Raw genomic sequence first — 22892 nt, forward strand, 5'->3', positions numbered from 1 at the left:
CGTATAAATTATCCGCTCATCACAACACCAAACTTAAATTGTTGCTTGTCCCCAAGCAACTGAAAATCAAAATAGGATAAAAGAAGAGAATATACTATAAATTCCAGAATATCAATGAATATTAATTATAATTAGATGAGCGGGACTTGTAGCTTTTTGCTTCTGAATAGTTTTGGCATCTCACTTTTTCCTTTGAAGTTCAGAATGATTGGCTTCTCTAGAACTTAGAATTTTGGATAGTGTTATTGACTTTCCTAGTTAAGCATGTTGATTCTTGAACACAGCTACTTATGAGTCTTGGCTGTGGCCCTAAGCACTTTGTTTTCCAGTATTACCACCGGATACATAAATGCCATAGACACATAACTGGGTGAACCTTTTCAGATTGTGACTTAGCTTTGCTAAAGTCCCCAGTTAGAGGTGTCCAGAGCTCTTAAGCACACTCTTTTGCTTTGGATCACGACTTTAACTACTCAGTCTCAAGCTTTTCACTTGGACCTTCATGACGCAAGCACATGGTTAGGGACAGCTTGATTTAGCCGCTTAGGCCTGGATTTTATTTCCTTGGGCCCTCCTATCCATTGATGCTCAAAGCCTTGGATCCTTTTTACCCTTGCCTTTTGGTTTTAAGGGCTATTGGCTTTTTCTGCTTGCTTTTTCTTTCTATTTTTTTTCCAATTTTTTTTTCGCAAGCTTCTTCTTGTTCACTGCTTTTTCTTGCTTCAAGAATCAATTTCATGATTTTTCAGATTGTCAATAACATTTCTCCTTGTTCATCATTCTTTCAAGAGCCAACAATTTTAACATTCATAAACAACAAGATCAAAAGACATATGCACTGTTCAAGCATTCATTCAGAAAACAAGAGTATTGTTACCACATCAATATAATTAAATTAAATTCAAGGATAATTTTAAAATTCATGTACTTCTTGTTCTTTTGAATTAAAACATTTTTCATTTAAGAGAGGTGAAGGATTAATGGATTTTATTCATAGCTTTAAGGCATGGTTACATACTAATGATCATGAAATAAAGACACAAAACATAGATAAACACAACATTAAAAACCGAAAAACAGAAAGAAATAAAGAACAAGGAATGAATCCACCTTTAGTGGCGTCTTCTTCTTGAAGGACCAACAATGTCCTTAAGCTCTTCTATGTCTCTTCCTTGCCTTTGTTGCTCCTCCCTCATTGCTCTTTGGTCTTCTCTTATTTCTTGGAGAATGATGGAGTGCTCATGATGTTCCACCCTTAATTGTTCAACATTGTGGCTCAAATCTTCTAAGGAAGTGTTGAGTTGTTCCCAATAGTTGTTTGGAGGAAAGTGCATCCCTTGAGGCATCTCAGGGATTTCTTGATGATGAGCTTCCTCATACATCTCTTGAGAACCGTGAGGGGTCTCTCTTGCTTGCTCCATCCTCTTCTTGGTGATGGGCTTATCCTCTTCAATGAGGATGTCTCCTTCTATGATAACTCCAGTTGAGTAACATAGATGGCAAATAAGGTGAGGAAAAGCTAACCGTGCCATGGGTGAGGGCTTGTCGGCTATTTTGTAGATTTCATTGGAGATGACCTCATGAACTTCTACTTCCTCTCCAATCATGATGCCATGAATCATGATGGCCCGATCCACAGTAACTTCAGATCGGTTGCTAGTGGGAATGATGGAGTGTTGAATGAACTCCAACCATCCTCTAGCCACAGGCTTGAGATCCAGTCTTCTTAGTTGGACTGGCTTGCCTTTGGAGTCTCTCTTCCATTGAGCTCCTTCCACACAAATGTCCATAAGGACTTGGTCCAACCTTTGATCAAAGTTGACCCTTCTAGTGTAGGGGCGTTCATCTCCTTGCATCATGGGCAAGTGGAATGCCAACCTCACATTTTCCGGACTAAAATCCAAGTATTTCCCCCGAACCATTGTGAGATAATTCTTTGGACTCGGGTTCATACCTTGATCATGGTTCCTAGTGATCCATGCATTGGCATAGAACTCTTGAACCATTAAGATTCCGACTTGTTGCATGGGGTTGGTTAGGACTTCCCAACCTCTTCTTCGGACTTCATGTCGGATCTCCGTATACTCATTTTTCTTGAGCTTGAAAGGGACCTCAGGGATCACCTTCTTCTTTGCTACAACATCATAGAAGTGGTCTTGATGGCTCTTGGAGATGAATCTTTCCATCTCCCATGACTCGGAGGTGGAAGCTTTTGTCTTCCCTTTTCCTTTTCTAGAGGATACTCCGGCCTTAGGTGCCATTGATGGTAATGGAAAAACAAAAAGCTTATGCTTTTATCACACCAAACTTAAAATATTGCTCGCCCTCGAGCAAGAGAAGAAAGAAGAGAAGAAGAAGAAGAAGAAAATATGGTAGAGAGGGAGAGAGGTGGTTTCGGCTAAGTGGGAGAAGAGGGGTGTGTGTTGTGTGAAAATGAAGTAGAATGGAAGGGTATTTATAGGGAGAGGGGGGTATGTATTCGGCCATTTAGGGTGGGAATGGGTGGGAAAATGGTTTTGAATTTTTGAAGGTAGGTGGGGTTTATGGGGAAGAGTGGATGGATGTGAGTGGTGAATGGGGTAATTGGGAAGAGGAATTGAGGTGATTGGTGAAAGTTGTTGGGAAGTGTGACATGGGGAAGAGTAATCACAAAAACTAGGATTAGGAGGTAAGGTAGGAATATGGTAGGTGGGGATCCTGTGGGGTCCACAGATCCTGAGGTGATCCTGTGGGGTCCACAGGTCCTGAGGTGTCAAGAAATTTCATCCCTGCACCAAATAGGCATGTAAAATGCCTTTGCACACCATTTTGGCGTTTAAACGCCCATTGGTGCACATTCTGGGCGTTCAACGCCCATGTAAAGCATGTTTCTGGCGTTGAACGCCAGTTTCATGCTTGTTACTGGCGTTCAGCGCCAGTTTTTCTTCTTTAGGCACATTTCTGGCGTTCAGCGCCAGAATGTTGCTTGTTTCTGGCGTTCAGCGCCAGAATGATGCTTTGTTCTGGCGTTGAACGCCAGCCTGTGCGTCCTCCAGGGTGTGAATTTTTTTCTTCTGTTTTTGACTCTATTTTTAATTTTTTTTTATTTTTTTCGTGACTCCTCATGATCATGTACCTAATAAAACGCAAAATAACATTAAAATAGAATAAAATAAAAATTAGATAAATAAAATTGGGTTGCCTCCCAACAAGTGCTTCTTTAATGTGAATAGCTTGACAGTGGCTCTCATGGAGCCACAAGGTGATCAGGTCAATGTTGTATAGTTGCCAACACCAAACTTAGAGTTTGGATATGGGGTCTTAACACCAAACTTAGAGTTTGGTTGTGGCCTCACAATACCAAACTTAGAGTTTGACTGTGTGGGCTCTTCTTGACTCTGAACTGAGAGAAGCTCTTCATGCTTACTCTCTTTTGTGACAGAGGGATGGCCATGTGCCTTAAACACAAGGTAGTCCCCATTCAATTGAAGGACTAATTCACCTCTGTTGACATCTATCACAGCTCCTGCTGTGGCTAGGAAAGGTCTTCCAAGGATGATGCAATCATCCTCTTCCTTCCTAGTGTCTAAGATTATGAAATCAGCAGGGATGTAAAGGCCTTCAACCTTTACTAACACGTCCTCTACTATTCCATAGGCTTGTCTCAATGACTTGTCTGCCAGTTGTAATGAGAACAAGGCAGGTTGTACCTCAATGATCCCCAACTTCTCCATTACAGAGAGTGGCATAAGATTTATCCCTGACTCCAGATCACACAGAGCTTTTTCAAAGATCATGGTGCCTATGGTACAGGGTATTAAGAACTTGCCAGGATCTTGTTTCTTTTGAGGTAGAATTTTCTGAATCCAAGTATCCAGTTCATTAATGAGCAAGGGAGGTTCACTTTCCCAAGTCTCATTACCAAATAACTTGGCATTCAGCTTCATGATAGCTCCTAAATATTGAGCAACTTGCTCTCCAGTCACATCTTCATCCTCTTCAGAGGATGAATAGTCTTCAGAGCTCATGAATGGCAGAAGGAGATTTAATGGAATCTCTATGGTCTCTATATGAGCCTCGGATTCCTTTGGATCCTTAATAGGAAACTCCTTCTTGCTTGAGGGACGTCCCAGGAGGTCTTTCTCACTAGGATTTTCGTCCTCCTCCTCCCTTGTGCATTCGGCCACTTTGATTATATCAATGGCCTTACACTCTCCTTTTGGATTCTCTTCTGTATTGCTTGGGAGAATACTGGGAGGAGTTTCAATGACTTTCTTACTCAGCTGGCCCACTTGTGCCTCCAGATTTCTAATGGAGGATCTTGTTTCACTCATGAAACTGAAAGTGGCCTTTGACAGATCAGAGACTACATTGGCTAAATTAGAGGTGTTTTGTTCAGAATTCTCTGTCTGTTGCTGAGAAGATGATGGTTATGGCTTGCTATTGTTCAGCCTATTGCGTCCACCATTGTTAAAGCCTTGTTGAGGCTTTTGTTGATCCTTCTATGAGAAATTTGGATGATTTCTCCATGATGAGTTATAGGTGTTTCCATAAGGTTCACCCATGTAATTAACCTCTGCCATGGCAGGGTTCTCAGGATCATAAGCTTCTTCAGAAGCTGCCTCTCTAGTACTGTTGGATGCATGTTGCCATCCATTCAAATTTTTGAGAGATCATGTTGACCTGTTGAGTCAACACTTTGTTCTGAGCCAATATGGCATTCAGAGTATCAATTTCAAGAACTCCTTTCTTCTGAGGTATCCCATTGTTCACGGAATTCCTCTCAGAAGTGTACATGAATTGGTTGTTTGCAACCATGTCAATGAGTTCTTGAGCCTCTTCAGGCGTTTTCTTTAGGTGAATGGATCCACCTGCAGAATGGTCCAATGACATTTTCAAAAATTCAGAGAGACCATAATAGAATATATCTAATATGGTCCACTCTGAAAACATGTCAGATGGACATCTTTTGGTCAGCTACTTGTATCTTTCCCAAGCTTCATAGAGGGATTCACCATCTTTTTGTTTGAAGATTTGAACATCCACTCTCAGCTTGCTCAGCTTTTGAGGAGGAAAGAATTTATCCAAGAAGGCAGTGACCAGCTTATCCCATGAGTCCAGGCTATCCTTGGGTTGTGAATCCAACCATATTCTAGCTCTGTCTCTTACAGCAAAAGGGAAAAGCATGAGTCTGTAGACTTCATGATCAACCCCATTCGTCTTTACAGTCTCACAGATCTGCAAGAACTCAGTTAAAAACTGATAAGGATCTTCAGATGGAAGTCCATAAAACTTGCAGTTTTGTTGCATTAAGGCAACTAGCTGAGGTTTCAGCTCAAAGTTGTTGGCTCCAATGGCAGGAATGGAGATGCTTCTTCCATCAAACTTGGACGTTGGCTTTGTGAAGTCACCAAGCATTCTCCTTGCATTATTATTATTTTCGGCTGCCATCTCCTTCTCTTGTTCGAAAATTTCTGAAAGGTTATTTCTGGATTGTTGTAATTTAGTTTCTTTTAATTTTCTCTTCAGAGTCCTTTCAGGTTCTGGATCAATTTCAACAAGAGTGCCTTTTTCCCTGTTCCTGCTCATATGAAAGAGAAGAAAACAAGAAAAGAAGAGGAATCCTCTATGTCACAGTATAGAGATTCCTTTATGTTAGTAGAAAAAGAGAGGGGAGAAGAATGAAGAAAAAATGAATAGTCTGTATAAAGAGTAAGGATAGGGGGGTGAAGAGAAGTGTTAGTAAATAAATAATTAAATAGAATAAGAAAAGAGGAAGAGAATTCGAAAATAATTTTAAAAAAAAGGGGTAGTGATTTTCGAAAATTAGAGATAGAATGTAATTAAAATTAAAATTTAAAACAATTAATTAATTAAAAAGAATTTTTTTGAAAAAGAGAGAGATATTTTCGAAAATTGAAGAGGAAAAAGTAGTTAGGTGGTTTTGAAAAAGATAAGAGACAAATAAAAAGTTAGTTAGTTGATTGAAAAAGATTTGAAATCAAATTTGAAAAAGATAAGAAGAAAAGAAGTTAGATAAGATATTTTGAAATCAAATTTTGAAAAAGATAAAATTTTGAAAAAGATAAGATAAAAAGATAAGATTTTTAAGAAAAAGATATTTTGAAAAAGATTTAATTTTTTTTAAAATGACTTAACTAACAAGAAACTACAAGATAAGATTCTAGAACTTAAAGATTGAACCTTTCTTAACAAGAAAGTAACAAACTTCAAATTTTTGAATCAATCACATTAATTGTTAGCATATTTTCGAAAATATGATATAAAGATAAGAAAAAGATTTTGAAAAATAATTTTTTTTAAAATTTTCGAAAATAAAAAATGGAAAAGATATGATTTTTTTGAAAAAGATTTTGAAAAGATAAGATTTTTTTTTAAATTGAAATTTTGACTTGACTTGTAAGAAACAACTAATTTTAAAAATTTTTGACCAAGTCAACCCAAAATTTCGAAATTTTGGAGGGAAATAAGGAAAAGATATTTTTTTTTTATTTTTGAATTTTTTATGATGAAAGAGAAAAACAACAAAAATACTCAATGCATGAAATATTTAGATCAAAACAATGAATGCATGCAAGAATGCTATGAATGTCAAGATGAACACCAAGAACACTTTGAAGATCATGATGAACATCAAGAACATATTTTTGAAAAATTTTTGATGCAAAGAAAATATGCAAAACACCAAACTTAGAAATCTTTAATGCATGGACTCTAACAAACAAAAAATGCACATGAAAAACAACAAACAACACAAAACAAGAAAACATCAAGATCAAACAAGAAGACTTGTCAAGAACATCTTGAAGATCATGAAGAACACTATGAATGCATGAAATTTTCGAAAAATGCAAGAAAAATTTTAAAGCATGCAATTGACACCAAACTTAAAAATTGACTCAAGACTCAAACAAGAAACACAAAATATTTTTAGCTTTTATGATTTTCTAATTTTTTTGTATTTTTATTAATTTTTTTCGAAAATAATGTTAGGAAAAATGAAAAATAAAAGAAAAATTTTTTAAAAAGATTTTTGAAAAGAAAATTACCTAATCTGAGCAACAAGATGAACCGTCAGTTGTCCATACTCGAACAATCCCCGACAACGGCGCCAAAAACTTGGTGGACGAAATTGTGATCTATTGTCTTTGTACTTGTACGAAATTTAATAATTGGCTCTATTTGAATTCACAACTCCGTTCAACTAACCAGCAAGTGTACTGGGTCGTCCAAGTAATAAACCTTACGTGAGTAAGGGTCGATCCCACAGAGATTGTTGGTATGAAGCAAGCTATGGTCACCTTGTAAATCTCAGTTAGGCAGATTAAATTGGTTTATGGTTTCGAAAATTAATAATAAAATAGAAAATAAAAGGGATAGAAATACTTATGTAAATCAATAGTGGGAATTTCAGATAGGTGTATGGAGATGCTGTGTTCCTCTTGAAACTCTACTTTACTACTCGCTCTTCCTTCAATCCTTCTTACTCCTTTCCATGGCAAGCTGTATGTAGGGCATCTCTATCATCAATGGCTACTTTCAATCCTCTCGGGAAAATGATCCTATGCGCTGTCACTGCACGGCTAATCGTCTGGAGGCATCACCCTTGGTTGATAGCTACTTCCCATCCTCTAAGTGAAAATGGTCCAAATGCTCTGTCACAGCACGGCTAATCATCTGTCGGTTCTCAATCAGGTTGGAATAGAATCCATTGATTCTTTTGCGTTTGTCACTAATGCCCAGCCTTCAGGAGTTTGAAGCTCGTCACAGTCATTCAATACCGGAATCCTACTCGGAATACCACAGACAAGGTTAGACTTTCCGGATTCCCAGGATCCTACTCGGAATACCACAGACAAGGTTAGACTTTCCGGATCCTCATGAATGCCGCCATCTATCTAGCTTATACCACGAAGATTCTGTTGGGGGAATCTAAGAGATATGCGCCCGGCCTAAGGTAGAACGGAAGTGGTTGTCAATCACGCGCGTTCATAGGTGAGAATGATGATGAGTGTCACGGATCATCATATTCATCAAAGTGTTGTGCAACGTATATCTTAGAATAAGAATAAGAGAGAATTGAATAAAAAGTAATAGTAATTGTATTGAAACTTGAGGTACAGCAGAGCTCCACACCCTTAATCTATGGTGTGCAGAAACTCCACCATTGAAAATACATAAGTAAAAGGTTCAGGCATGGCCGAATGGCCAGCCCCCAAAACGTGATCACCAGATTCAAAATACAATCCAGGATGATAATATGATAGTAAAAGGTTCTATTTATAATAAACTAGCTCCTAGGGTTTACATGAGTAAGTAATTGATGCATAAATCCACTTCCGGGGCCCACTTGGTGCATGCTTGGGCTGAGCTTGATCTATCCACGAGCTGAGGCTTCTCTTGGAGTTGAACTCCGAGTTATGACGTGTTTTGGGCGTTCAACTCCGGATCATGACGTTTTTCTGGCGTTTAACTCCAGACAGCAGCATGTACTTGGCGTTCAACGCCAAGTTACGTCGTCAATTTCCTAATAAAGTATGGACTATTATATATTGCTGGAAAGCTCTGGATGTCTACTTTCCAACGCCGTTAAGAGAGTGCCATTTGGAGTTCTGTAGCTCCAGAAAATCCATTTTGAGTGCAGGGAGGTCAGATTCCAACAGCATCAGCAGTCCTTTTGTCAGCCTTTTTTCAGAGTTTTGCTCAAGTCCCTCAATTTCAGCCAGAATTTACCTGAAATCACAGAAAAACACACAAACTCATAGTAAAGTCCATAAATGTGAATTTAACATAAAAACTAATGAAAACATCTCTAAAAGTAGCTTGAACTTACTAAAAACTAGCTAAAAACAATGCCAAAAAGCGTATAAATTATCCGCTCATCACACACACACACACACACACACACACACACACACACACACACACACACACACACATATATATGGCATGCCCATGGGGGAATTCGGGGAGTTAAAATACCCGGTCACATCTTACATACAGAGGATCAATAATTTATCTCAATTTTGCAAGTCTCATACTTTTAATTCATTATCATCATCAATTCCTTCTTTTCTAAATAATTCACTTCAAACAAAACCTCCAATTTTCATAAAAGTTTCAGAAACATCCCCTCTAAAACTCGAACTCTGCCACCCTTCTTGGGTCCCATTAAAACATTCCTCAAATCCTTCTCATTCATTTCCAAATAGCAAATCATTTTCAATAATCAAACCGTTTCCAAATATCGAACCCTTTTTAAATTTGTTTTAAATTAAATTTCAATATTAAATTTCTTTTGGACCAAACTAATTTCAATATTAGAATCTTTCAAAAATCAAATCATTTCCAGAATTAAATTAAATTCAAAATTAAATATTTTCAAAAGTCAACTCATTTTCAATAACAAAACATTTCCAAATCTTAAGAAAACTAATTTGGCCACCACCAATTTAACAAAATCAATAACTCAAAATATTCAACATTTTCAAATAGTCAATAATTTCACCAGTCAAACAATTTCAATCATCCAGAGCAGCTCAATTTAGTCCATAAGACTTACGAAATCACAAAACATATACTTTTCGCATTAATATCAACTTGTAATAATTCTTTAAAGTAAAATAAATTTAATAAGTTTAAGAAAAGTACCCTGCCTTGAATAATCGAAATTCATAAACCAAACATGTATACAGAAACGGAACCAAATAGTCTTACTACAAAAAAACAAAGCAACAGTGACCTTTGAACCTATCATGCGGCAGGTCCGGCAGCTACCTCCAATGACGGCGGCTACCTGAAGCTCCAGTGGTGGATTTTTGATGACTAGAGATGCAACAACGCGGTTGTAACGGAAATCAAATACAAAAATATTCCCAGAAATTAAAAGAAATTGAAATTAGAGGGGAGAACGCCCTTAACAGAGGCTCGGTGATGCAACTCGTAATAGTGGCGACGATGGTGGCTCCACGAATGGCGACTAGGCGCAGCAGTGCGAACAGCGCCTCCTCCTTCTCCCTCCATCTTCCTCCCTCCACGGGTCTGTCCCTCTCGCACATTCTCAGCGGCGGTAGTGATGGGAGATGCGACAGCGGTGGAAGCTGGCAGCAACAGCGTAGGCTCGCGATGGAGACGACGACAACAGCGGCTTCCCTCAGTGACGGCGACAGCGATGGAGCAGGACGCGATGGCAACCACCAAACGTGACAGCGTCTTTTCCCTCTCGGACATGGCTCGTGTTTTCCTCTCTCCTTGGCGCCACTTACCCTCGGCCTCCTTTCTTCGTGCATTACGACGGTGTGGCAGCAGTGATGCCCGCCGGAGCTATCCTCCCTATTTCCCTCTCCTCCTTCTTCTTTTCTTTCCCTTTCTCCCTCTATGTTTCTTTCTTTCTTTCTGAATTTCCAATGCTGGTGTGTTGTGTTTTGGGAAAGGGAATGACAGTGGGGTAAAGGGGCTAGGGTTAGGATTAGGGTTTTTAATTTGGGATTAGGATTTTTAATTTGGGAATTTAGGGTTAAAATTAGAGTTTGGTAAGTTTAATAAATTTAGGATATATTGTTTTAATTTAAAATCTAATTTAATCCCTTAAAATTACTTCTAAAAAATATTACTTAATTATCAATTTGCCAATTGACTTTTAATCAAGTATTGTAATCTAAAATTAGAGATAATACAATTTATTTTCTTTATTTATAAAATTAAAGTATTAAATTCCAAAATCTCAATTATTTAAACTAAATCATATAAAATTCTTATCCTTTACAAATGCTAAGTTTTATAATTTAAATATAAAAAATTATTCAATAATTATAAAATTAAATAAAAGTTCTAGTTTAATTATTAAAACTTGATTTAATTACTTTTAGTAAAATAATTTCTAAAAATAAAATTTTTAATGAATAAATAAATTGAAATTAGCTCGTATTAAAATTCTTTCAAAAATTCTGGGTCTTACATTCTATCCACATTATAAAATTTTTTGTTCTCAAAAATTAAAGTAATACAGAAGATATTATACAATTTTAATATTTTTCTTTTGAATACTTTAGAAAAGCAAGAAGTCTTAGCATATATATTAATTTTTCAAATACCAGATAAGCCATAAGACTTAGATATAAGGGCAGGGTGTGGTGTAAAGCAGAAGTTGCAAGATAGGCTCAAAACAAAGAGGTTACATGGTGTCAACATCAAGGCTGCGTTTGTTTTTAGAGACAGGACAGAACATGACACTGAAACGAAGACAATAGGATGGAGACACTAAAAATTATCTTGTGTGTATTGTGTTTGGATACGATGGACAAGACAATAATGTAATGTCTAGTATTATGTTTGAATACACATGGACAAAACTAAAATATTATATGAAATGACTAAAATAACCCTGTGATTCCAAATTTTCTACATCAATATAAATTAATTTAATAAAAAATGAGAGTACGTAAGAGTACAGACGGAACTTGAAAAAATATTTGAAAAGGCAAAAAATTTTAATAAAAAAATATATTAGTATTTATATTAAATTAAAATTTATAAATATAATTATTTTATTTTAAAATTTATTATTAATATGTAAGAATACATATGGTTAAGATTAACAAAAAAAATAAATTTGAGTTTGATTAATAAAAAATTTTGTTTAAGTTAATAAGCCAAATTAATTTTAAATAAAAAATTAATTTAAAAAAAATCCATTTTTACATGAAAAAACAATTAGTTTTTGCATATAAAAATCTATTTTTATTTAAAAAAAAAACTAATTTTTTTATCTAAAAACTGATTTTTCTTTATAAAAAACTGATTTTTCTTTAAATTATATAAAATCAATTATAATTTATAAATTATTTTTTAGCATTTTAAAAGATCAATTTTACTTTTGATAATATTTATCTTTCAAAAGTTTCAAGATTAATTATTTTTATTACAAATAAAATAATATAATATAAGATTAAAATAGTATTGAAGTAAAACGATAAAAAGAAAAGAATTATCTACCCCCAATAAAAAATTCTACAGAAAAGAGAGAGTACTTGGAAAAGAAAGAGATAGAAAAAGAACAGGAAGAAAAAAAAGTATCTCTGAACAACGCAATAGGAAAAATAAGAAGGGGTAATAGTGGAAAAAAAGGAAAACAAAATTTATAAAATAGTCTGTGTCCACTCTTCCAAATCTCGTGTCTATCATTGTCCTTCGTGAAAGAGTGGACACAAAAGTATAAAAAACTGTCTCGGAGACAATATGTCCACTGTCCATGTCTCTGCTTCCAAACACTTTTTAAACAAGTGTTGTCCATGTCTCCGTGTCCTGCTCCCGAAAACAAACGCTACCCAAGGGCTTTAACATAGCTCACCATCATAACTCTCAACTGTACTTTATCGCACAATTCATCTAAAAGTTCTCAACCTCATCAATCATTTTGCAAACCCATAACCGGTCACAAGCCTAATATCAACAAAATTCTTTCGTGTAAAACAAAGCTCTACAATATCCTGTGGCATCACACACTTACAAGTTTCACCTTTTGCATCCGCCAACCATGTTCTAAGAACTAACGTATCACTTACTATATCTAAAGGTCGCACGTGACACTTAAACAAACCTCGAGTTTACTCAGAAGGACATGAGATTTTAGAAAGGAATGACAAGTGACAAGGACAGTACTTGTAAGGATATAAAAGAATGAATGAAATTACAGGTAAACAAGGATATATAAGTAATGAAGATTGTCGGAAAGGTATCAATTAACAACGACAAGGATAACTCTTGAATTAAAAAAATTCAATAGGATCAATAAGAAGAAAAATAGCGCATTAGTTTGAAACATATTTCAAGCTGATCGAAGAAGTATGAGATTTTATATATAGAAATGGAATGATTAAAGACAATAGTGACGCATTGCAGTAGAACAACTTCAAATTACTACAAGGATTTCTTAGCTCGTGGAGAAATATGAGGTCAACAACTGTGTTACAAGAGTTTTTTAACATAGTTGAAAATATAAACAGATCAAGATATGTGTAAGGTACAGATTGTGAAACAAAGAAATATAAACTACATCTCGAAAAAACGAAAAGGATAAACGATACTTCAAATTACACGACACGATTAGAACGTATAAGCCAATACTACCTAATTAAAAGGAGCACTTAACATTTTTAAAGATTTAAGTATCCGTGTCGTATGAAAAAATTTTCAATGTCATGTCAAAGAGTACAAAATTTATGAAGAGAAGTACAACGACAAAGATAGACGCTCCTAAAGATTCAAGCAATAGTTTACAAATAAGAGACGGACGTATTGAGAATTTAAAGAACTTCAATGGAGACAATGAGAGAAAAAACTTTGCATTTGTTAGAATTGAAGTCAAGTTGAATCAAAGTACAAGATTTACAAGAGGAGAATGATCAAAGTCAATAACGCCATTTACCGAATTCAAAAAAATGTTTAGGAACATAACCAAATAACATGTCCACAGGGAAATGAAAAAACATAAGGAGGAATTATTTTACCTTTTAAAAAGAAAAGATATGAATTAAATATTTTTTAGAAGAATTAGGAAAAGTATAAATGTTTGCGTTATATCAAAACATATTCAAGTTGAAATAAGTTATGCGAACTTTGTAAAATGAAGGTTGTTTGGAACAAGGACAAAAATTTTCCTTCAAAAATCTTGGAGAATATTTAGGTACATAACCAAATAAAAATATGCATAAAAATGGCAACAAAGTTGGTAAGAATCAAATTGCATTTAAATAAAGAATCGAAAGTAAAATTTTCTATAAATCAGTAAAAGAGTAGGCGTGCATTGCAAACATATTGGTTTAAATCATATAAAGAAGTTTAGAAGTTCATGTAAGGAAGTGCATGTAAAAGTAAAGATGATACTTATAAAAAAAATTTAAAAATTTGTTGTGGACAAAATCAGGCAAAGGACGGATCAATCAAAACTTCTTCAAAAAGATCCAAACAAAATTTTAAAAGAATGCCATAAGATATGGTGTAGCAAAACGATTTTGGAGATTATCGAGGAATTATGTTTTTCATATAGAGAAACGCAAAATTGAAAGTCATGATGTCAAGAATCTACAAGATAGCTAATAGTATGGTCAGAGCAGAATACGCATAAGATGTAGAATATGAAACTAGAGAGTCAAATCGTACATTAAGAAAGAATCTAATTCAAAAAAATTTGATAGAAAGAATAAGAGAAAAGATGATATATTGATCGAAGCAATTTCCGACTGAATTAAAATATAAAGTCCACAAATAAAGACAGCTCAGATCAATGACAATATTTTCAAAAATTTAAAGGTCGTTCTTTATACTGAAATAAGTTCGAGCTTGAATCAAAAGGTATAAGATTCATAAAGAGAAATATAAGGAATTACAAGGATGATTATTCACAACCTAACAAGGATGTATATATATATATATATATATATATGAAAAATGAATGAAAGATGATCAAATCATGTCTTAAGGAAGAAATTTGAAGCAGAGAATTCCAATGCAAACAATAAAAGGAAAAACTAGATATCAAATCACGTGACACAAATAAAAATTATACTTTGAAATGGAATTAACTCGAAACCTGTAACGTTCTCTAAACCTCGTGGTATGCGTTATCTATTACTTCTATTTAGTCTATGATGACCTATTAACTTTTTCGTACACATAAACCATCAACATTAAGTTGGCCAGACTTAACATTAGGAGTTATGCAATGGTAAACTAACAGCGTTATTCAATAGACAGTCATGTGTGTAAAGCTCTAATTCTTGTCATCCGAACAAGACCTATAACATCACAGACACTCAGAGTATGCAATAAAACAGTCAATCCATTTCCAAGCACTAATTAGGATAAACTGCTCTGATACCATAATGTAACACCCTTACTATCAGAATGTTACGCTACCAGCTGTGCACCCTGGTAGCGAGGAGTATTACGACGACTTCATATATTTAATAATAAAATAGGAGTTTTTGACTCGAAATCGTATCACTATTTTCTTTTTAACAAAAATGAAAATACTTTTTAACTGAAAATTAAATAAGCACATACATATATACAAAACTTCTTACTCAAGCAATTTACAAATATTATATACATACATGTTTATTACAGTCAGGACTCCTAACCCTCTTACAAGAATATAATAATAAAGGCGAGAAAAAGTCTATAACATATGTAAACAAACAAAAAATAACAAATTTAAAAACTTAATAAAAACTCCACAAACTTCCTCGTTTGTCCTGAAAAGATAAAACTGTAAGGGATGAGAAAATCGTCCTCGAAAAGGTTCTCAGTAGAGGGTTTAAGGATTGTAATAAAAAGATACGTATAAAGAGAAGAATTGATTTCAAGGTAGTGATTGTCGTTCGTCCTATGAATCTTTTAAAAACCAATAGCTAATTATCCAAAACCTTTTCAAAAATCAATATTTAATTATTCAGAAAATCCAAAACTTTTTTTTCTTATAAGAAAATCTTAATTAGTTTCCTAGACTATATGAATGACCAACCTGTTCCAAGTATAGGTTCATTAAATCTATGCTATACCAACTTAATTTTTTTATACTTTCCTAAAACCTTAATCAGAAACCAATCACGGTCCCAACTCAAGCAACTCAAACAAATCAACAATCAAATTATCATTTCATCATCAATACCCAATCTCAAAGGTACACAACCGAAACAAACACAAATAAAAACAGACGAAGAAAACACATGTATAGATAGCAGTTACAGCAAATAGTTCAGATAGCAGTTAATAAAAGTTAAGCAATTAGGCAAATCAAAACAAATTCAAACTCAAACAAAGCATATAAATGCATATGATAAATGCCTATCCTATGGCTGATGAGTTTATCTGTTGGTTATACAGCCAACCCGACATATCCTGATAGCTAACCATTGGATAGTCCTTCTGTACGCGCATTCCCAAGCTCAATAATATCCATGAAAAAAAATCTCAAACTCATCCATGGGGGAGTCAAACTCCAAGCTTATATATATATGTATATATATAATATATGTATATATATATATATATATATATATATATATATATATATATATATATATATATATATACATATACATATATATGTATATGTATATATATGTATGTATATATGCTCATGGGGGAACCCGAGGAGTTAAAGTGCCCGGTCACATCTTATATACAGAGTATGAACGATTTGTCTCAATTTTGCAAGTCTCATATACTTTTAATTTATTATAATCGTTAATTCCTTCTTTTCTAAATAATTCACTTCAAGCGAAACCTCCAATTTCTATAAAAATTTCGACAACACATCCCCTCTAAAACTCGGACTCTGTCACCCTTCTCGGGTCCCATCAAACCATTCCTCAAACCTTTCTCAATCATTTTCAATAATCAAACCATTTTTAAATATCGAATCCTTTTCAAATTTGTTTTAAACTAAATTCTGATATCAAATCAGGTTCACTATGAAACCAAATTTCAATATTAAATCTCTTTCAGACCAAACCAATTCCAATATTAAATCCTTTCTAAAATCAAGTAATTTTCAGAATTAAACTAAATTCAAATATTAAATCTTTTCAAAAGTCAACTCATTTTCAATAACAAAATATTTCAAATCTCAAGAAAACTAATTCGGCCATTGTCAAGTTAACAAAATCAATAATTCAAAATATTCAACCCTTTTAAACAGTCAATAATTTCACCCGTCAAAGAATTACAATTACCCAGAGCAGCTCAATTCAGTCCATAAGACTTACGAAATCACAAAAAATATACTTTTCGCATTAATATCGATTTGTAACAATTCTTAAAAGTAAAATAAGTTTAAGAAAAATGCCCCTACCTCGAATAATTGAAACCCATAAACCAAATGCGTCAAGAATCTCCTTTTTATTCTTAACTCGCAGTAGCAATTTTGTTGATTTCCAATCAATATCAACAGCAACAAACAAGGTTCACAACAATGACTTATCTGACATAAATTGGGATTAACGTGGAGTGGATATTAAACAAAATTAGAACATAATTGTTAATAGAGTATTACAATATACAGGAACAGAACCAAATAGTCTCACCACGAGAAACAAAGCAGCAACAACATCTGAATCGATCAGGCGACAGCTCCAGCAACTGTCCAATGACAGCGGCTACCTAAAGCTTCGGTGATCGATTTCTGATGACCAGAGATGCAACAACACGGCTGTAACAAAAATCAATGACAATATTCCCAGAAATTAAAGGAAATTGAAATTAGAGGGAAGAACTCACCTCCCTCCTTTCAAGGAAGTGAGTCTCAGACCATATGTAGTTCTCGGTCTTGTTTTTATAAAGTTTCTGGCAGATGTTGTTGTGGTCTTTTTTGCACCAATATTTATTTACTACTTATATTATCCATTTTGGGTGTATAGCTCAATTGGTAGAACGGGGCTTTTAACCTAATGGTCACAGGTTCAAGTCCTGCTATATCCAAACCTACCTTACACTATACCTATTAATTAATAAGGATGCATAGTAATGTTCAAAGATCACTCTTTGACCTTAAGACTCGTTGAAGCGACTTTGCCCTTTAAGTGAGAACACCCTTACCAGCAGTGGATTCCGGTGAGGCAACGCTGTTTTCCTACGATAGAGGCTCGGGGACGCAACCCGTAACAACGGCGACGATGGTGGCTCCACGAACGGCAACTAAGCACAGTAGCGCGAACATCGCCTCCTCCTTTCCCCTCTGTCTTCCTCCCTTCACGCGTTTGTCCCTTTCGCACGTTCTCAACAGCAGAAGTGATGGGAGATGCGACGGCTGTGGAAGCTGGCAGTAATAGCGCAGGCTCGCGATAGAGACGACGACAACGGCGGCTTCTCTCAACGACGGCGACAGCGATGGAGCAGGACGTGATGGGAACCACCAAACGCGGCGGCATGTTCTCCCTCTCGGCTGTGGCTTGCGTCTTCCTCTCTCCTTAGCGCCGCTCACCCTCGGCCTCCCTCCTGCGTGCGTCACGATGGCGCGGTGGTAGTGATACCCACCGGCGCCGTCCTCCCTCTTCCCCTCTCCTTGTTCCTCTTCTCTTTCCCTTTCTCCCTCCACGTTTCTTTCTTTCTTTCTTTCTGATGTTGATGTGTTGTGTTTTGGGGGAGGGAATGGCGGTGGGGTAAAGGGATTAGGGTTAGGATTTTTAATTTGGGAATTAGGGTTTTGATTTGGAAATTTAGGATTAAAATTGGAATTTAGTAATTTTAATAAAATTAGGATATATTGTTTTAATTTGAAATCTAATTTGATTTCTTAAAATTACTTCTAAAAAAATATTACTTAATTATCAATTTGTCAATTAATTTTTAATCAAGTATTCTAATTTAAAATTAGAGATAATATAATTTATTTTTTTAGTTTATAAAATTAAATTATTAAATTCTAAAATTTTAATTATTTAAATTAAATTATATAAAATTTTTATTTTTTTAGAAAATTATTCAATAATTATAAAATAAAGTAAAATTTTTTGTTTAATTATCAAAACTTAATTTAATCACTTTTAATAAAATAATTTTTAAAAATAAAGTTTTTAATAAATAAATAAATTAAAATTAAGTCATAGTGAGATTTTTCTGAAAAATTCTGAGTCTTACAATAAATGTGTTTCATTAAAGGACAACTAATACCATTTGTTCCCTTATTTTTGTTGCAGAGAGATAATCAATGTTTGGTAGACGCTTACCATAATACTAAGATCATTGGTTGCATGAGATATGTGGATTGTGGAAAAGGACATTCCTCTTACCAGACACAAGATTTGTGGACAAACAAAGTAAATGCCACATCTTGTTTGAATTCGTTGTCTGGTGCTTTTGATTATGGGATCTATGCCGATGTTGTTCGACTTACTACAAGAAGCAACTTGATCAAAAAATATTTGTATGCACTTTTTTGGGACTTCTAGGTATAGTTTATCTTCTATTGCTAATATCATTGTTCTTTCTAATAATAGTAACTTAAATGTTCCTAAATACAACAAATCAGTACTCTTGCTGGTAATCTAACCCCAAGTGATTTTGAGTTGGAAGTCCTTTTCACGACGATAATCATAGGACTGGGGCTCTTGCTTTTTGTGCTTCTCATTGGTAACATACAAAACTTTCTTCAAAGTCTCGGACAAAGGTAAAATTCTGCTCTTTCACTCCAAGTCTTCCTTACTTGTTTGATCAATGATGACAATGTTTTTCTTATTCTTATGTTATTCAAATTTTTTGTACAACTAGCTCAATATAGAAATTTAGTTGTAGTGAGATGTGACTCGTATTGTCATTTTGTTTAATTGAAATATTTAAGGTGGACAAAGAAGTAGTCCACTCTAAATGGGTGTTTTGCTCCGATGCATATTGCAAGCATGCAGAGATAGAGAGAGAGAGAGAAATCAATATGCGAGTCCCTCTTCTTTTATTTTTTTTTTGTTTTTGGTGAGCGCCCTTTGTATTCTATGTACTATTTTAATTTGTACGTGAGTGTTTTCCCTAAATATTATAACTATATATAAGGCATTGTTTTGTCCTCATTGATCATTTCTAAAAACCATGCTATAGTCCTACTAAGCAAATTTTAGATGCAACTCTTACTGCTAATACATATGTGAATGATCAAGTTTAGACTTTGAGAAAGCTTAATGATCAAGTTTGTTGTTGGTTGTTTTGGATAAAGCTATGGATATTTCATGATGCATATCCTTTTTTTCTTTTGTTGTTATTGCTAATGGAAAACTTAGATTCTGGTTTAAAGGTCAAAGAAGTTTGAGACAGTGAAATCCTTTATTTCTTTTCCCTTTTATCTTAGGTATTTAGTTTCCAGTTATCCTTTTGTGATGTTACGGTTCATAAGAGAGGCTAATGTATTTAAAGTCCCTTCTTCCTTTGCTTAATTCTTGTAATTTCTCCAATGTTCATGTAATTTCTTCCTTCTAAGGTCAAACATTTGTTTGGACTATAGCTCTTAATAGGATTTAACACTAATAATATGGTCCAAAAGAAGAGGCCTCTCATTGCTTGGTCTCCTAATGTGTATTCTGTGCAATTGAGATTTCCAATGAGAGATTCGTATCTACCTTTAATCATTTTAAGATGTCTATATATTTTGAAATCTCTGTGTCGTTTACCTAAAGAAGTAACTTATTCAGAGTTACCCATGTACTATTCTTTCAAGTTTCTCTTGATAAAATGATTTCATCCATTTTGCTAAATAAAATAGTATGTGTTTTCATCCATTTTTTTTACACTTTACAGAATACTAAAAATGCAACTTAGAAGCCGTGAAGTTGAGCAATGGATGAACCAGTTTCACTTATCAGAAGATTTAAGAAAATAAGAAGGCACGCAATAAAATTATTTCAACAAAGCACATCCACATTGCCAAAAATATATTTTTCAATTGGGTAATTTGGTTCATTTTTTTTCATTGACTCACTGTTATTTTTTTTCCTTTTCCTTTTCTTCTCTTATGCGCAATAAAGATAAGCAATGTGTTATTTCAATGACACAGTCTCAAACCTAACTCAATTAACATTGTCGTCTATAAGGAGTAATGCGAGAATATCAAATATTTTTAGTCAATGTCACTTAAGTTTTATAAAATTATTTTATTTATTTTTAAATTCTAGATTCTAAATTATAAATCCTAAAAAATAATCGACTAAAGTTAGCTAAGTGAAAATTGATTCCCTGTATTTTGTCGTCTATAATATTAAATGCTCTGAATACATAGTATGCCTTATATTTTTCATTTTTATTTGGGTTGCCTCATGAAAATGTTGACCATATTTTATATAGGCGAGTGAGAGAAAATATTTCTATAATGCAGGAGAATCAGACATGCCAAATTGTATAATTGGATGGCAACAATAGGAATGAATGCACAAATGCTAATGGAGATTGGAGAATATGCTAGAAGATTTGAAGAGAAATATAAGACGTCATCTCTTCGAATCTATTAAGAAAGTAAGCATTATTTATAGCATATGACTAGTTATATACATATATTAACACCAATTAACCATCTTTACATTTTTAAGTGAATCATAATTTTAGAGTTTAGATGTTGGATAAACTTTATAATCTCACTGTATGTTAAAAATGATGTATTTGCAGTATATTATTCAAGTCCTTACTCTTTAGGAGCAGTTTGAAAAGTTTCTTTCGCCATAACATAACACTAGCATCATGCATGTGGTGGATAGGTAAGAAACAATTGGAGAGAAAATTAGGAACTAATATAAAAGAGAGAGTGAAAGGTGAGTAAAAGAAATAATTATAGATTAGAGAAGATTAGTAAGGTTGGACATATATATAATATCTTCCATCTTATTATAAAGTTAGTTATGTAATTGCACTCTTTATAGTGTAACAAAATTAATTTGGTACTGAAATGGTAAAATATTAAAATTATAAAAGAACATAAGTGGTTAGCTTATTATAGAAGGAGAGTTCTATGGTGCGTAAAAAATTGGTGCCTAACTTGCCTAAAAAGTGAGAAAAAAGTGTAGACCTTACTTTCTGTATTTTATGATGTAGTGTAAAAATTAGATATGGTAGACAACACCATTATAAAATTGACTTTGATCTCAACTTTTATATATTATTAAGAGATAGAAAATAAATATAAATAGGTAGAAGATATATTGATTTAACAATGTTTTATAACGTTAATTATAAACTTTTAAACCATAAGAATTTAACTAAAAATGAAGCGAGACTATATAAATATTTAAGGGTAACTAACTGTAAAAATCATTTTGGAGTCAAGCCTGTTTCATTCATTGTGAAATGAAACAAAATCAATGGTACTACAACACTAAACATTAGCCCATGTATATTTAAAAACAAAATCCTGAAATTAAAGTTATGTGAGAAAAAAGCAAAAATCTTGAGGATCTATAGTTTATGCAGATTCGAATTTTCAGCTTAATGGATAAGCCTATTTTAAACGCCATTTGTGAGAAGCTTAGGCAAAAAAATATACTTAAAAAAAAGTACTATTTTGCATCCTGGTGATTTGGTAGAGAAAATGTTCTTTGTTTTGTGTGGGGAATTGAAGAGTATTGGCAAAGATAGAACTAGAGTTTTTTTAACTGAAAGAGATGCTTGTGGTGAAAAATTTTTAGTATGGTGTCTTGAAATTCTTTAGTTAGCACAGGTATACATGAATATTCAATATTGTGAAAACAACTTCAACTTTTCATTTAAGTATTTGAAATTTCAACTATGCTATGTCTATATAAAATCAATATACAATATATATATATATATATATATATATATATATATATATATATATAAATACCAAATATATACTAAAATGAGTTAAACTTTTTTTTTTTGAAAGATAGAAACTCAACACAACAACTGGAGCGAATGAAAACAACAAAGTACCCGCGTAAACCATAAAGTAAAAACACCTAACCAATAGCTACCCATCTCAAAAACACCAATATTTATTCCCTTGTCATTTCCGACATTGCCATCAACAACAAAAAGGATATACACCTAACCACTCCTTATAGTTCATGAAGGACATATGGATAATCTCGTCAACCCCTTTTCCTTTATTCTGAAAAATTCTTCTGTTCCTTTCTAGCCAGATGTTCCAAATAATCGCACAAAAATACATCATCCACCTCTTGCGCTCCTCTTTGCTAGCTGATATCTCAGTCCAACTTATAAAATGTTCCTTCAACGTCTCCGAACATGACCATTGCCTTTCAACAAATGATAACTAGACACACCAAACCTGCCATGAAAAATCATAACCAAGAAACAAATGGTGACCATATTCAACATATATATTTAATATACAAATACATAGTAACTAATTTTGATATATAAATAGCATTTTTGTT

At 33.8% G+C, this 22892-nt stretch overlaps 1 non-coding gene across 1 annotated transcript; it reads left to right on the forward strand.

The window, feature by feature from the left end:
- The first annotated feature begins 4930 nt into the window (after window positions 1–4930).
- Window positions 4931–5034, forward strand: LOC130958810 (small nucleolar RNA R71). The gene has a single exon (XR_009077915.1). It is a non-coding gene; the product is annotated as a small nucleolar RNA R71 (small nucleolar RNA).
- Window positions 5035–22892: the final 17858 nt, after the last annotated feature.

This window comes from Arachis stenosperma, chromosome 10 (assembly GCF_014773155.1).
Source record: "Arachis stenosperma cultivar V10309 chromosome 10, arast.V10309.gnm1.PFL2, whole genome shotgun sequence".
Lineage (NCBI taxonomy): Eukaryota > Viridiplantae > Streptophyta > Magnoliopsida > Fabales > Fabaceae > Arachis > Arachis stenosperma.